Here is an 18462-nt window from a genome sequence, read left to right on the forward strand (position 1 = left end):
CACGTGGTCTGATGCAGAGGAAACTGCGGGGAACCTGATAGCGGGGATAAAGAATCCAGGAATCCCAAAGGACGCATCAGGAGAGCGGGACGAAAGCATAAGGTATCCTCTGCGATCCCAAATTCCTCTCAAGCCATTCCGTTATTAATCCCTCTAGTTACATTGTTACTGATAGTTCAAACCTCGGCTTAAAACCACAATTTGAGTATGTCCCATCATGCGATTTCAGACTTTTCCACACTATATTGGACATTAACCGCTGGGCTCGTAAAGTAACACTTAAAAGACATTTTGCTTTATGCGAGAAAAACATTGAACTTTTGGTGCCTTCATCACGAGAATCTAATCCTAATGTATCCATGGTTTTGCCTCACCAACATGAAATTTGTGTAGACTTTTCTGATCAATGCAATATAATTTTATTACATGCACTTGAAATGGAGTCTCGGCCTGTTTGTGAGGGGGGCAGTAATTTTAGTGTCCAATCCTGGTTTCTACCCGGTTGCATCCAGACCGGGTGCACTGGATAGGTACCAGGAATTGGTAGAAAGGGACTTGCAGGGAAGTGCAATTAAGCCATAAATTGAAAAAAACTGACCCACACTCTGTCTGTAGCTGAGAGAAAAGCATTGACAGCACTACGGGATAACCCTAACTTGATTATTAGAAATGCGGATAAGGGGGGGATCCGTGGTGCTACTCAATGCTGGACTCTATAAAAAGTTGAATGAAAATATTTTGACAGATGAGTCTACCTACATGAAGCTTGATGGAGACCCCACAGGTATAGGTCAACGGGAACTGAGTAGGCTGTTGGATATAGGTGTCAGAATGGGAGTGCTTACCCTCTTCAGGACACATACGCCCTGCATTCCGAGTCCTTAAGGACCGATGGCGTATCCATACGCCTGTGGGAATTCCGGTCCCCACCGCTAGCCGGCTGGGGACCGGAGCCGGATGCCTGCTGAAATCGTTCAGCAGGCATCCCGGCATATCGCCCAGGGGGGTCATTATGCCCCCCCATGTCAGCGATGGCCGCAGATCGCTGGACAATTCAGTCCAGCGATCTGCGGCGATTCTGGGTCAATCGGGTCTCCGGCGACCTCGAATTACTGGCTGAACGGGGCCGTCTCTGACGGCCCCGAACAGCCAGAGCCAGCAGGGGTGAGGTGGCACTGGCGAACAATCAGGGCGCCTGCTGCGGGTGTCACTCCCGCACCGCCCCTCTTCCGGAGGACGTGAGCGGGTGCGGGACGTGCACCCCGGGTGCTGGGGACCCCGATCCCCGGCATCCCTGTTGGGATCGGGGCCCCAGGAGCAGCGGAGGCGCGGCGATGACGAGGGACTGACCTGCGCGGCGTGGATTGTTGGAGGTGAGTGACAGCCTCCTGCTGTTGCTTAGCAACAGCTCCCAGCATGCAAAAAGGGCATGCTGGGAGCTGTAGTTATGCAACAGCAGGAGGCAGACCACCACAACTCCCAGCATTCCCTTATGGGCATGCTGGGACTTATGGTTTTGCAACAGCTGGAGGCACATTTTTTCTATGGAAAAGTGTACCTTCAGCTGTTGTATAACTACAACTCCCAGCTTGCACAAACAGCTAAAGTGCATGCTGGGAGTTGTAGTGGTGCATCTGCTGGTTGCATAACTACAACTCCCAGCATGCCTGTCGGTGACTGCTGAGGGTTGTAGTTTTGAAACAGCTGAAGGCAAACTGGTTGTGAAACTCAGTTTTTTTTTTTTACCTAACTCAGTGTTTCACGACCGGTGTGCCTCCAGCTGTTGCAAACTCCAACTCTCAGCAGTCAATGTACACCATGCACCGTACATGCTGGGAGTTGTAGTTTTGCAACAGCTGGATGTTACACCCCCCCCCCCCCCCCCCAATGTGAATGTACAGGGTACACTCACATGGGCAGAGGTTTACAGCAAGTATCTGGCTGCAAGTTTGAGCTGCAGCAAATTTTCTGCCGCAGCTCAAACTGCCAGCGAGAAACTACTGTGAACCCCCGCCCGTGTGACTGTACCCTAAAAACACTACACTACACTACACTACACTAACACAAAATAAAATAAAAAGTAAAAAACACTACATATACACATACCCCTACACAGCCCCCCTCCCCTCCCCAATAAAAATGAAAACGTCTGGTACACCACTGTTTCCAAAACAGAGCCTCCAGCTGTTGCAAAACAACTCCCAGTATTGTCGTACAGCCGTTGACTGTCCAGGCATGCTGGGAGTTTTGCAACAGCTGGAGGCACCCTGTTAGAGGTATTCTACGCCAGTGATTCCCAATGTCCACCCCTATGCAAGTCCCTAATTTAGGCCTCAAATGCGCATGGCGCTCTCACTTTGGAGCCCTGTCGTATTTCAAGGCAACAGTTTAGGGTCACATATGGGGTATCGCCCTACTCAGGAGAAATTGTGTTACAAATTTTGGGGGGTATTTTTTGCTTTTACCCTTTTTAAAAATGTAAAATTTTTGGGAAAACAAGCATTTTAGGTAAAAATTATTTTTTTACATTAGCAAAAGTCGTGAAACACCTGTGGGGTATAAAGGTTCACTTAACCCCTTGTTACGTTCCCCGAGGGGTCTAGTTTCCAAAATGGTATGCCATGTGTTTTTTTTTTTTTTTGCTGTCCTGGCACATAGGGGCTTTCTAAATGCGGCATGCCCCCAGAGCAAAATTTGCTTTCAAAAAGCCAAATGTGGCTCCTTCTCTTCTGAGACCTGTAGTGCGCCAGCAGAGCACTTTTCACCCCCATATGGCATGTTTTCTGAATCGGGAGAAATTGGACTTCAAATTTTTAAGGGTATTTTCTGCTTTAACCCTTTTTAAAAATGTTAAATTTTTGGGAAAACAAGCATTTTAGGTAAAAATTATTTTTTTACATTAGCAAAAGTCGTGAAACACCTGTGGGGTATAAAGGCTCACTTTATCCCATGTTACATTCCCTGAGGGGTCTAGTTTCCAAAATGATATGCCATGTGTTTTTTTTTTTTTTTTTTTTGCTGTTCTGGCACCATAAGGGCTTCCTAAATGCAACATGCCCCCAAAAACCATTTCAGAAAATCGTACTCTCCAAAATCCCCTTGTCACTCCTTCCCTTCTGCGCCCGCTGAACACTTTACATAGACATATGAGGTATGTGCTTACTCGAGAGAAATTGGGCTACAAATACAACTAAAAATTTTCTCATTTTACCCCTTGTAAAAATTCAAAAATTGGGTCTACAAGAACATGTGAGTGTAAAAAATGAAGATTGTGAATTTTCTCCTCCACTTTGCTGCTATTCCTGTGAAACACCTAAAGGGTTAAAACACTGACTTCATTTTGAATACTTTCGGGGGTGTAGTTTTTATAATGGGGTCATTTGTGGGGTATTTCTAAGATGAAGACCCTTCAAATCCACTTCAAACCTGAACTGGTCCCTGAAAAATATCGAGTTTGAAAATTTTGTGAAAAATTGGAAAATTGCTGCTGAACTTTGAAGCCCTCTGGTGTCTTCCAAAAGTAAAAACTCATCAATTTTATGATGCAAATATAAAGTAGACATATTGTATATGTGAACCAAAAATTTTTTTTTTCGTAATATCCATTTTCCTTACAAGCAGAAAGCTTCAAAGTTAGAAAAATGCTAAATTTTTCAAATTTTTCATCAAATTTATGGATTTTTCACCAAGAAAGGATGCAAGTATCGACAAAAATTTACCACTATGTTAAAGTAGAATATGTCACGAAAAAAACATTCTTGGAATCAGAATGATAACTAAAAGCATCCCAGAGTTATTAATGTTTAAAGTGACAGTGGTCAGATGTGCAAAAAACGCTCCGGTCCTTAAGGCCAAAATGGGCTTGGTCCTGAAGGGGTTAATCAAAAAATCAGGGATTTTCTTTTGGTGAGTGAGCATGTGACCCCAGTCTTCCACTCTCTCCCCAAGGTACATAAAGGGGGAGTTTCCTCCCTCTATGCGTCCTATAGTGGCAGGGATCAGAGCCTTGGGAGAGAGACTGGGAGACTGGGTGGACAGCCACCTACAACCTTTGGTGGGGGTAACACCTACCTACCTAAGGGATACCAAACATGTGTTGGAGACTATGCAACATATGGGGTGGAAGGAGGGACACAGCTGGGCCACATGTGATGTATTCCTCGCTGTATCCCTCCATTCCAAACCAAGAAGGCATGAAAGCACTAACTAGACACCTGGAATTGTATAGCAACTATTCCACGGACCTGAAGTGATTTATTTTAATAGCTACAGAATTTCTTCTGAGCAATAATTTTTTTTATGTTTAATCAATTTTTTCTTCAGGTCCGTGGAGCCCCGATGGGTGCGAAATACTCCCCGTCATATGCCAACATCTATATGACGTATTGGGAGGAAATGTATGTTTTCATCCCTAGCAACCCTTTCCATACAGATATAAAATGGATAGGTTGATATAGCGACGATTTAATTCTGATATGGAAAGGTGACATTAATAGATTTAATGATTTCGTCCAGTATATCAACCGGAACGAACTGAATCTGAAATTTACAGCATCCATTTATCAGGAAAAAAATCCCTTTCTGGATGTGGTCCTAAAGGGGAAAGGGCGAAAAGGTGGAGGCCTCCCCATACCGCAAAGAAGTGGCTGGGAATACAATTCTGCAGGCAAGTTCATGTCACCCTCGCCGTGTGGTACGAAATATTCCATATGGCGAGTGGGTGCGCTTGCGGCAGAATTGTACTGACCAGGCTATTTTTGATGAGGAATCAGATAATCTACATGAGAGACTCAAAGAAAGAGGATATGATGAAAGAATATTGCAGGAGGCCCTTAAAAAAGCAAAAAGCTTAGATAGAGAAAAACTAATAAAAACAAACAATAGGAGACATAATATTAATGATCCCCAGAGAAAGAAACAACACCTACCCAGATTTATTACAGCCTACAGTAAACAATTTTATGCCATAAAGAATATTATGAAAAGATACCTGCCAATTTTGGAACAGGACCCGGTCCTGCGAAATTTTGATGTATGTTCCTTACAGGCTGTGGCCAAGCGAGGGCCATCTTTGGGCTCACAATTGTCTCCCAGCCTGTTTGTGGACCCTGATAAAAATAAAACCAAACCTACATGGTTAAACTTAACAGGAAGTTGGAAATGTGGCCATAAACAATGCATCACATGTAGCCATATTGAGGTAACTAACACCTATGTTTCATGTAGTACAAATAAAAGTTACAATATTAAAACCTACATTAATTGTAACACTACTCATGTAGTTTATATGGCTACATGTGCTGCGTGTAACATACAGTATGTGGGCTGTACCGTGAATTTCCTGAAGTGCCGGATTAGGAGACACGTTTTAGATGGAGAGGAGTCGGTTTCAATGTGTCTTCCTTGTCCAGGCATTTCAGGGATATTCACGGAGGTAGTACCAAATCCCTGAGAGTTACAGGTATAGAAAAAGTATTCTGGCATACCAGGGGAGGTGATCATCGGAGGGCCCTGCTAAACCGGGAGTCTTTCTGGATATTTCAGCTGGACACCCGCCAACCGCAAGGTATGAACTTGAGGAAGGATTTGATCTTATCCTGCTGAGGGCTATAATAGGAAGGGGCAGTTTATGACAGCTTACACCGTTTACCTGGATAAATAGTATTTTCAAATCCGGAGTATACAGAGGAGTTCTTATTCATTTGCTTTGGAGGAAGTGACATTTGCATGTTTCTGCACGGTTTGGATATAGCCGTATGAAAAATTGGAATATTACATTTTATATAGATGAGGTGTGCAAGCCTGTGCAGACCATGCTAGTGTGATGGGGTTTTTCACATCTAGTAGTCTCCTATGCAGTCTAAGTAACCATGCCTTTTGCGGTTTCCTTGTATAATCAAATGTATAATCAGTGTTTTCTGGGATCCATACCACTTTTTCCAGGCATTCCCTCATCCACTTGATAAATGGTCATGTGACCATAGTATTTTATATAAATGTGTTCTTTCTTACTAAGTATGTATGCCATGACTAAGGACCAAGTGTCCGAAATGCGTCGGCTATGTTGTCTTGTCTGAACACGACCCAATAAAGAAGCTGCTTTTACCTGCAATCCGGTGCTGGACCGTTTCTTTTTTTTGTGCACACACGAGGTCAGGGACGCTGCTGACCAGGCCCGTGCACAGAGGTGAGCTGTCGTTCTGGTTCATTCTTCATCAATGGAAACCTCAAGGCCACTGGATATGCAAAATTGCTACATGATGTGTTTCAGTCTTTATGCACTGAAGCTGGCACGTTCCCTGAGTTTTTCCAGCAAGATGGTGCACCACCACATTATGGGTGTCAGGTCCGAGCATTCCTAGATGAACAGTTTCCTGGAAAGTGGATTGGTCATCATGGGCCAGTTGAATTGCCCCCAAGGTCTCTCGATCTGAGCCCCTTAGACTTTTATCTTTGGAGTCATCTGAAGGCAATTGTCTATGCTGTGAAGATACGAGATGTGCAGCACCTGAAACTACAGATACTGGAAGCCTGTGCTAGCATTTCTCCTGCAGTGTTGCCATCAGTGTGTGAAGAGTGGGAGAAGAGGGTTGCATTGAAAATCCAACACAATGGGCAGCACGTTGAACACATTTTATAAGTGGTAAGAAACTTGTAAATAACTCATGAAAGAATAAAGTTACGTTAAAACCAAGCACATCATTGTTTTTCTTGTGAGATTCCCAATAAGTTTGATGGGTCACATGACCCTCTTCCTATTGAAAAAACTAAAGTTGGATTCAAAATGGTCACCACCCATCTTGAAAAGTTTCCCCCCTCACATATACTAATGTGCCACAAACAGGAAGTCAATATCACCAACCATTCCTATTTTATTAAAGAGTAGCTCCCACCATCTGTTTTTTGTTTGCTTCTGTCCCTACCTACTGTTTATCTATCCCTAACCCCCTTCCTGCCTTAGAAGATGAAGACTTTGTGAGTTGCAAACATTTTTTTTCAGTCTTCTTTCTTGCTGCGCTGTCCTCTCCCGGAAGCCGGTTTCCCCAGCAGGCGCGACGTCACGGACACCTGCTTGGCGCCAACTTCCGCCCTCACTTCATCTATGCTGCGCTCCTGTTGGGAGCGCGCATATATGATCAGCCAATCGCACCGCAGGCTGCTGAGGGGTCTCCACCTCCCTGTTTAGCAGTGCATGTGCTACCCAGCGAGGAGGAGTATAGGAGTAGCCTGCATAGCAATAGACACCTCCCGAGACCCGGGACCGAGACTTTACATATAATGGTTAGAATGTCATAAAAAACAAACAAAAAAACATAATAATATAGAACAACTTTTGCTAAACTACAACTCCAAGCATGCCTGTTCAGCCAATAGCTGTCTGGGCATGCTGGGAGTTGTAGTTTTGCAGCAGCTGGAGGCACCCTGATGATTACTCATGAGTGAGTCTCAGTGTGCCTACAGCTGTTGCTAAACTCCAACTCCAAGCATGCCCATACAGCCAATAGCTCTCTGGGCATGATGGGAGTTGTAGTTTTGCAGCAGCTGGAGGCACCCTGATTACTCCGGAGTGAGTCTCAAACAGTGTGCCTACAGCTGTTACTAAACTACAACTCCAAGCATGCCAGTACAGCCAATAGCTGTCTGGGCATGCTGGGAGTTGTAGTTTTGCAGCAGCTGGAGGCACCCTGATGATTACTCAGGAGTGAGTCTGTCAGTGTGCCTACAGCTGTTGCTAAACCACAACTCCAAGCATTCCCGTACAGCCAATAGCTGTCTGGGCATGCTGGGAGTTGTAGTTTTGCAGCAGCTGGAGGCACCCTAATGATTACTCAGGAGTGAGTCTCACAGTGTGTCTACAGCTGTTGCTAAACTACAACTCCAAGCATGCCTGCCCACCCAACAGCTCTATGAGCATGCTGGGAGTTGTAGTTTTGCGGCAGCTGGAGGCACACTGATTACACGATTGAGTATCAAACAGTGTGCCTACAGCTGTTGCTAAAGTACAACTCCCAGCATTTCTGTCGCAGGGTTTTTTCCTACAGAAGTACAGATCCCGGCAGGGGTTTCCTTGACCTTCCAGTGAATATATGACTTCAGCACTGGTATAGGTACACCGGCGTGGTGACACAGGAGTTGGGTATAGATTCGTACTTGAAAATCATAAAAAGTGGCAATACATGGTAGGAGTACGCGTTTTGGAGGGGCACCCTCCTTCCTCAGGTCCGAGTTAGTGTGTGGATACAGTGTGGATACAGTACTTTATAAATATTTCCATGAATAAATTAACCCATTAAACATTTGAAGTTTGTTGGGTCTGAATGCCATTGGAGGCTGAGTATGACGTTAGCCTCCAGGGTCTATTGGTGGTGTATAGGAATGAATAGGCTAGATCTATGACATTGTTTTTTTGCCCATCGAAAACAATGGGCCCATTGTGGTCTATGGAGAGCTTGTGGCAAATGGGGTAGAAAGCTTAACAGCAGGGTCCTGGTACTAATGTGGATGGGAGACCCTGGTGTGGGTTCAATTCCTGGGTTTGATATACAGTGTTTGGATTATATTTTAATTAGGATATACATATATGGGTTACTTGATGTGTTCGAACTGTGGGCAATTTTATCAATACCTCTGCAGAGTAAAGGTTGCCCAGTTGCCCATAGCAACCAATCAGACTGCTTCTTTCATTTTTCAAAGGCCTTGTTAAAAATGAAAGAAGCAATCTGGTTGCTATGGGCAACTGCACCACTCTTCCTCTACAGTGGTTTTGATGAATCTTCCACCTAGGTCAATTGGATACCACACATTACCTCCTGTTTTAATTAACCTAGTTTACCATTTATGATATCCAATTGACCTAGTTCCCAGAGTTCAATTGACCCATATATGTCTATCCTAATTAAAGTATAACCCCAACACTGTATATCAACCGGGGAATTGAACCCACACCAGGGTCTCCCATCCACATTGCTACCAGGACCCTGCTGTTTAGCTTTCTACCATGTTTGCCACAAGATCTCCATAGACCACAATGGGCCCATTAATTTCAATGGGCAAAAAAATCACAATGTTATAAATCTAGCCTATTCATTCCTATACACCACCAATAGATATATATAATATCTATTCAGAGTCTATTGGTGGTGTATAGGAATGAATAGGCTAGATCTATAACATTGTGATTTTTTTGTATATACATGCCATGAGCGTTTTCCTAACAGTGTGCCTCCAGCTGTTTCAAAACTACAACTCTCAGCATGACCAGACAGCTATTGACTGTGAGGGCATGCTGTGATTTGTAGTTGTGAACCTAGGGGCATAATATTAGGAAACTACATGACCAGACAGCTATTGGCTATCCCTGTATGCTGGGATTTGTAGTTGTGAAACAGGCGCCTAATTAGGAAATATATCATGGCATGTATACATAGAGGAATACACACACACATACTATAATATATATATATATATATATATATATATATATATACACACACATACTAATATAATATATATATATATATATATATATGGCATGAATGATTTCCTTACAGTGTGCCTCCAGCTGTTTCAAAACTACAACTCTCAGCATGGCTGTGAGGGCATGCTGGGATTTGTAGTTGTGAACATAGAGGCATAATATTGGGAAAATATCTTAGGGCAGGTATTGGGCAGCCTCCACTTCACTTTGAAAAAGTATTTTATTATTTACAAACGTCACATAAGACCTCAGATCAGACTTCCCCCATGAAAGGCATGTACAGTAAGAATGAATGGAGCATCAGCGCAGCACTGATCTAGTGTGCGCATGCTGTCTCCCCTCCACTGTACATGCCGGGGGCGGGGACGGGCTGTGTGCGAATCCAGTAAGCCAATGCGTGCAGCCCCGGCATTCACTGCGCTCGCTCCTGCCTGTCTGACATGCACGGAGCGAGCGCAGCCTGAATGAATTAGGACCGATTGCCCGGCCGGCATCAGTCCGAATTCAGGCGTGACGTCACGCCAGGCTGCAGCCGGCCACTAGGAGGGAGACCCCTAGTGGCCGGTTTTCAAACATAAAATACACCTTGTTAATAAAAAATTATAATAATAATAATGAAACTACCGTATATACTCGAGTATAAGCCGAGTTTTTCAGCACGATTTTTCGTGCTGAAAACACCCCCCCTCGGCTTATACTCGAGTGAACTCTCCACCCGCAGTGGTCTTCAACCTGCGGACCTCCAGAGGTTTCAAAACTACAACTCCCAGCAAGCCCGGGCAGCCATCGGCTGTCCGGGCTTGCTGGGAGTTGTAGTTTTGAAACCTCCGGAGGTCCGCAGGTTGAAGACCACTGCGGCCTTCGACATCATCCAGCCCCCTCTCACCCCCCTTTAGTTCTGTACAGTACTCACCTCCGCTCGGCGCTGGTCCGGTGCTGCAGGACTGTCCGGAGAGGAGGTGGTCCGGTGGGATAGTGGTTCCGGGCTGCTATCTTCACCGGGGAGGCCTCTTCTAAGCGCTTCGGGCCCGGCCCCAGAATAGTCACGTTGCCTTGACAACGACGCAGAGGTACATTCATTGCCAACGTACTTCTGCGTCATTGTCAAGGCAACGCCTCTATTCCGGGCCCGCAGCGCAGAGAAGAGGCGCCCCCAGTGAAGATAGCAGCCCGGAACCACTATCCCACCGGACGACCTCCCCACCGGACAGTCCTGCAGCACCGGACCAGCGCCAAGCGGAGGTGAGTACTGTACAGAACTAAAGGGGGTGAGAGGGGGCTGGATGATGTCGAAGGCCGCAGTGGTCTTCAACCTGCGGACCTCCGGAGGTTTCAAAACTACAACTCCCAGCAAGCCCGGACAGCCGATGGCTGCCCGGGCTTGCTGGGAGTTGTAGTTTTGAAACTTCTGGAGGTCCGCAGGTTGAAGACCACTGAGGGCGGATGATAAGAGGATGATGAAGGGGGGGTGTGGGATGATGACAAGAGGATGATGAAGGGGGGTGGGGATAATGACAAGGGGATGATGAAGGGGGGGTGTGGGATGATGACAAGGGGATGATGAAGGGGGGGATGTGTGGGATGATGACAAGGGGATGATGAAGGGGGGATGTGTGGGATGATGACAAGGGGATGATGACAGGTGATGATGATGAGGGTCTGGATGATGACAGGCGGTGATGATGATGAGGATGTTAATGACGGGTCTGGATGATGACGGGAGGGATGATGTATTTCCCACCCTAGGCTTATACTCGAGTCAATAACTTTTCCTGGGATTTTGGGTTGAAATTAGGGGCCTCGGCTTATACTCTGGTCGGCTTATACTCGAGTATATACGGTATATTAGAGATATGTTGTAGTACATAAGTACTACAACATATCAAAAAATAAAGTTGATGACAGTGCCCGTTTAAGGTGTATCCATATAAATGGCCTACCCTGTAGTTTAATTTTACTGTTGTCACTGATATTTCCACCTTGTCACAAAAGCACCACCAGAGAGATGGACTCCTCCTCCTCCAGGAACAGGAAGCCTAGAGTACAAAAAGGATGCACATCCCTCTTCCTCAGTGGTTTCCTGTTCCTTGGAAGCCTGGAGTAGTCCATGCCTCTGGTGTGGAGGTGTGGATATTGTGACGGTTGTGGTGGTCCAGCGGAGGCCTGACTCTCCTAGTTGGAGGAGCATCCTGGACCTCCGTTAACCCCCTTGTTTGGGGTTTTTCCTACTGTGCCCCCAGCAGCGGTACTCCGGCACCACCACCGACCTCCCTTCTCCCTCCGCCTTCTTGTCCTGGTACGCGCGGCGAATCTGTAGTTCAGATTCAGCCTGTGCATTTTTTACCTTCAGGTAGCGTGGACAAGGGGGTTCGGAGCTTCCGGGCTGCAGCCATCCCGGAGGCTGGCTTACAGGTCATGTTAAAGTGACTGCTGGGAGGAGCGGACGTGAAGTCAGACACAGAAGTCCGGGCCTTCCAGGGCGGGGGATTAAAAAGTCCTTTCTGCCGCCATGCCTCTAAAGCTGCAAGGTGTATGCTGTTGGCCTCCAGGAGGGAGAAGTTTGAGGAAGATGAGCTCCACTGGGGATGATTCTTCTAAGCAAGACTGTGAGGATTCCAGATCTTCTACCACGGTACTGTTTCTGGTGGAGGGGTGTGTCTCATGGCTCTTTATAGTATAGCTTTCTTATTGTCATTCTGTTTAGGATATTCCTAGGAAGGTGGTCAAGAAGACTAAGCATAGGGCATGCCTTATGTGTAAGGTTATGTTAGCATCTGAATACCCTAAGCTTAATTGTCCAGATTGTATTGATAGGATCATTGCTGCAGGTGGGTGCAGATGTTTTTATTTAAAAAAAAAAGAGGGGGAGAATTTTTTTTCCCTGTTACTCATGTTTTTTTTGTATTTTTAGAATCTCCATCTTTGATTATGCAAATGCAGAACATGGTTAAGAGCCAGATAGAGTCCACCCTGAAAGGGTTTCTACCAATTGTTTCCCCTCCGCAGCCGGAAGTGGTCCCTTCTGTCCCTATTGCGGAGGAAGAAAGTTTGATTTCTATACATTCTGATTCAGGTATTTTATTTTATCTGATACTACTATACTATCATGTAGTCATAGTTATATATTCCCTATAGGGGATGACTCCCGTTCATCAGAGGATGACTTGTCGGGGAAGCCTCTCTTTCTGACAGAGGATTCTGAGCAACTGATTAAAGCTGTGAGATCCACCATGGGGTTTGAGGAGGCTAGAGAGAAAAAGTCTATTCAGGACATTATGTTCGAAGGCCTCGAAGAGAAAAAACTGAGGGTTTTTCCGGTTCATAGAACCATTTCTCAACTGATTAAGAAGGAGTGGGAGTCCCCCAAATAAGTCTTTCATTCCTATAGCTATTAACCTGTTAAGGACCAAGGATGTACCGGTACGTCCTGAGTCCTTTCCCTTCCTATAATGCGGGGCCCAGCCGTTGTAAATTACTTCTATTAAAAAAAAACGTAATCCTTTCAGTACTTATGAGCTGATGAAGTTGAGTTGTTCTTTTCTGTCGAAGTGCTCTCTGATGACACGTGTCTCGGGATCCGCCCAGTTCAAAAGCAAATCCCCATAGCAAACCTCTTCTACTCTGTGCAGTTTCCGAGACAAGCAGAGATGTCAGCAGAGAACACTGTTGCCAGACAGAAAACAACAACTCAACTTTAGCAGCTGATAATTATTGAAAGGATTAAGATTTTTTAATAGAAATCATTTACAAATCTGTTTAACTTTCTGGAGCCAGTTGATATATAAAATAAAGTTTTTTCCTGGAATACCCCTTTAACCTCTTAAGGACCCATGACGCACCGGTATGTCATGAGTCCGCTCCCATTCTATAACGTGGGTCGGGCCCGGCCTCTAAAAACAGCCGGGACCCATGGCTAATAGCTATTTAACCCTTTAGACGCGGCGTTCAACTTTGTTTAAGTGAAAGTGAAAACATGCCGGTTAGCTCAGGGAGCTGTTCGGGATCGCCGCAGCGAAATCGCGGCATCCCGAACAGCTGTAGGACACGAGGAGGGTCTCCTACCTTGCCTCCTGGTGTCCGATCGCCGAATGACTGCTCAGTGTCTGAGATATAGGCATGACCAGTCAAGCGGCAGAATCATCGATCACTGGTTTCCTAAGAGAAACCAGTGATCAATGTAAAAGATCAGTGTGTGCAGTGTTATAGCCATAGCATAAATAGCGGTACCATATACATGCACTTAGGGTATATCATGTGACTTGACAATCGGAGGCTCAATCCATATTCAGACATAAAGACAAATGACACTGCACACAATATGCATTTAAAAAATCTTTGCTGTTAGTATCATTAACCATGAGGTTACTTCTTAACGATAATACAGCAATATTCACCCAAAGTGCTCACTGAACTGCGCGACTGTCCATGTGGTCTCCGGCTTATGCTTCACCCTTTCCGGGCTTTCCAGAGTCCATGAGGTTCACCTTCCTCTCACGAAGGAGAAGCCGCAATGAGCGCAGGACACTTCCGACATTTCGGAGGCCACACCTCCTTTCTCAAGCATCCCTACCGTGCACCCATCACCAGTTACCGTAAAATCTTATCTCTTGCTACAGTTTTAATAGGCCTTGATAACAATGGAAGCAAGGACCTTATTGGTTGCTAGGAGCAACTGGGCAAAATTTCCCAGGCCAAGATTTCAAAAAATATACTCAATAGGAAAGAAGTGTTGCTCTGCCCAGACCATAAAATTGTGATAAATATGAAATATGTACCCCTATGTTCCTTATGGAAGCAGAGATTTTGGTTTTAACCACAGGCTTACATGTGGTCTGTGTTATCGTTTTTTTGTGAATGTTTTAATAAATTTAGAAGTTCTCCAGATTAAGTTGAAAAAATAAAATAAAAAATTAAACATAAACCACATCAAAAACATACTAGATTAAATGATTGTAAACGCTTGGCTCCCTTCAACATCAAAAAATGACAGTTTAAAAATCCAAAATATCAAAAATTATGAAGCATGGAAATAGCGAGATATATACACATCAAAATAAATATATATATATCTAGATATCTAGTTACCCAAAAGAGAGCAGTTTATATATATATATATATATATATATATATATATAACCAAAAGATTGTTGATATATATATATATATATATATATATATATATCTATATATGTACACATACCGTATTTATCTGTGTATAACACGCACTTTTAAGGGGAAAATTTTAAGCGTGTTATACGCCGATAAGCCGCTGCAGTTCTATGATTTAAAGCGTGCGCTTTAAATCAATGAACTGCAGCGGCTTTGCAGGTGCAGAGACCGCCAACGCTGCTGGCTTCTCTGCCCCTGCCTGCCCTGGGGTCTAGAGCCCTGCTGCCGGCCCTTCTCTCCCCCTGGCTATAGGCGCCGCTGCCCGTTCTCTCCCCCTGACTATTGGTGCCGGCGCCCCATTGCCGGCGCCGATAGCCAGGGGGAGAGAAGCGGCGGCGGCAATGGGGCAGCGGCGCCGACAGACAGGGGGAGAGAAGGGGCAGTGTCACCCATTGCCGGCGCCGCTGCCCTGTTGCCTCCCCCCATCCCCGGTTGCATAATTACTTGTTGCCGGGGTCGGGTCCGCGCTGCTTCAGGCCTCCGGTGTGCGTCCCCTGCGTCGTTGCTATGCGCTGCACGGCGCGGCACAATGACGTCACTCGTCATTGTTCCGTGCCGTGCAGCGCATAGCAACGACGCAGGGGACGCACACCGGAGGGCTGAAGCAGCGTGGACCCGACCCCGGCAACAGGTAATTATGCAACCGGGGATGGGGGGAGGCAATGGGTGCCGCTGCCCCTTCTCTCCCCGTGTCTGTCGGCGCCGCTGCCCCATTGCCGGTGCCACTTCTCTCCCCCTGGTTATTGGCGCCGGCAATGGGGCGGCGGCACCGATAGTCAGGGGGAGAGAACGGGCAGCGGCGCCAATAGCAAGCGGGAGAGAAGCGGTGGCAGCAGGGCTCTAGACCCCAGGAAAGGCAGGGGCAGAGAATCGGGCAGCGATGGCCTCTCTCCCGCTGCCTTTCCTGGGGGTGTATCGGGGTATACACATGCACACACACGCACCCTCATTTTAACATGGATATTTGGGTAAAAAACTTTTAAGAACAAAAAATCCTTGGTAAAATGAGGGTGCGTGTTAGAGGCTGGTGCCTGGTATACCCCGTTAAATACGGTGTGTATATATATATATATATATATATATATATATATATATCTCAAGCTATATATAGACAGAGAGAGAGAGATCGAGTTAAAAGTCAAATTTTTGCTGATTTTTCCATAGGCATATAATTAGCTGTAATTTTGAAGAACACAAACATTTGAAAAAAAATATTGCAAAGAAGCAACAATGGAAGAACAAGTAAGCTTTCTCTGAGTGGTATTTTTAAATGTAGTGTACCAACAAATAGTATTCACATTATTCAATTATCACTTGACATAAATCTATCAGAAATTGTCACCTTCAGTAACTTGATCATACCAAAACGGACACCAATTGTGAATGGACACAGTGTTACTTGCAAGGTTTTGATTCTTATTTGTTCGAGCCTGTAGTGGTCTCACTTAGCTAGGATTGTTCGCCATCTCCTATAGCAGGGCATGAGATTAATGACATCAACACTGCTGTTCCTATTGTGATCCAACATTGTGCAGCATCAGTGAGAACTATTACATCTGTACATGGCCACAGACGCTGATGTGCCATGCTGGATCTTGGTCTGATCAAACAGGTTTGTAAAGATCATTAAAGTACAACCCTGACCCAAGCAAGGTTTCCGCATCTCCAGGACACAGTTTCCAGTCATGTAAAAAAGGGAAATGGACAATGGAAGCTCTATTGTCACCATTGTCACTTGTCCAACCTGTCTGTAACAACAAGTTGGGCCATGTGACTAAGGTTAATGTTTGAGTTTTAGTCAGATTTTTTGTTTCCAAAAATATCTATCAATTTGTTGACTAACAAGGATTATAGATGATTACATTTACAGTGATTCCATTGGTCAGGAACTTATCGTCTAGATGTTTGATTACTTTATGCTGGCTAAATTGTTTCATCTTTCATGTCCTCCGGTGGCCTGTACAGTCTCCTAGGACTGGATCCACCTTTTCAAGGCCACCAGAGCACCTGGAAAAATAATTGATTTTTGAACGCTAAAGTCACCAACTGGCCAGCCAATAAGTTGGTGACAAATGGAATCCATGAGATTAGGTTCCCTTCTAAAGAGGTAAGAGAAATTGTCAAGACAGAGAATAATGTAGTACAGTTACTTTGGTCCAACTATAGCCTAATGTATTTATTGAACTGCAGATTGTTGCTGAACAACTCAAAGTTGGATTATAATTGGATGAAAGCATAGCCTAACTTAAAAAAAAACAAGATAATAATTTACAAATTTTAAAAAGGGTAAGCATCCTCAGTGAAATTGTTCTGTTAAACTTTTTTATTTTATTTTTTTAAATAACACAAAACAAATTTTATTTTATTTCACATAGAGGACACCAGCAAGGGTAAAAGGGCTACACCCTTCGCCAATGACGAACTTATAGAAATGGTCCGGTTTTTAGATGCTAAAAACTATGAAGTAGCCCCTCCAGGTGAAATCAAAGCACACAAGACAAGGATAATGCAGGAGCTTGCCCAACACCTCAAGACAACCTTTGGAACGCAACACTCCCCACGACAATTACAGAAAAGATTTTCTGATTTAAAAGTAAGAGAAAAGGGAAGACTTGGAGCGTTTCGTAGGAAAATTGCCAAAGGTAAGTGTAAACACTTGACATAATAAGACTTATCTTTTTGTTTATTTTGTTATGAAAACTCTAACATTGTATCATTACTTGGGCATTCACAGATGCTGGTATTCTAAATGAAAGAGAGCTTGCCCAGCTTCCAAGAGAAAATGAGGACAATACGCCTTTGGAGGGGGCTTCATGTCTGGAAACAACTCCAAGAGAGATGGTAAGTATTATGCCTAGGGTATATTTACAAAACCTGGTTTGGAATCTTTTATCAATAAAAAAGGAAAACAAAAAAAAGTCTCACAATGTAATGATTGCTGCAATGACATTTAAAAAAAAAATGCATATCAAAATAATATTTTATTTACAGAATGGCGTTACATGATTTCAAATTTTTGAGAATATATTTTGGGCTGTACGCTGTATATTCAAAAGAAACAAACATACATGATTATTTGAGATAGATCTTAATAAAATTTAAAGGGGTGCTCCGGTGTATAGACATCTTATCCCCTTTCCAAACGATAGGGGATAAGATGCCTGATCACCAGAGTCCCGCCGCTGGGTACCCCCATGATCTTGCACGCGGCACCCCGTTTAGAATCAGTCCCTGTAGCATGTTTGCTGCGGGTCTGATTACCGGCAACCACAGGGCCAACGGCGTGTGACGTGACGCCTCCCCCCCCCCCCCCCCCCTGTGACGTCTTGCTCAGGCCATCAATGCAAGCCTATGTAAGGCTTGCATTGAGGGGCGGAGCGTGACATCACACGGGGGTGGAGGCATCACCTCACACGCTGTGTGCCCTGTGGTCGCCGGTAATCAGACCCGGAGCAAACACACTCCAGGGACTGCTTAAAAAGACGGTGCTGGGTGCAAGATCGCGTGGGTCCCCAGCGGCGGTACTCACGCGATCTGGCATCTTATACCCTATCCTTTGGATAGGGGATAAGATGTAAAAGCACTGGAGAACCCCTTTAACCCCTTAAGGACACAGCCCATTTTCACCTCTAGGACGCAGCCCTTTTTTGCACATCTGACCACTGTCACTTTAAACATTAATAACTCTGGAATGCTTTTACTTATCAATCTGATTCTGAGATTGTTTTTTCGTGACATATTCTACTTTAACATAGTGGTAAATTTTTGTGGTAACTTGCATCCTTTCTTGGTGAAAAATCCCAAAATTTGATGAA

This window comes from Hyla sarda, chromosome 6 (assembly GCF_029499605.1).
Source record: "Hyla sarda isolate aHylSar1 chromosome 6, aHylSar1.hap1, whole genome shotgun sequence".
Taxonomy (NCBI): Eukaryota; Metazoa; Chordata; class Amphibia; order Anura; family Hylidae; genus Hyla; species Hyla sarda.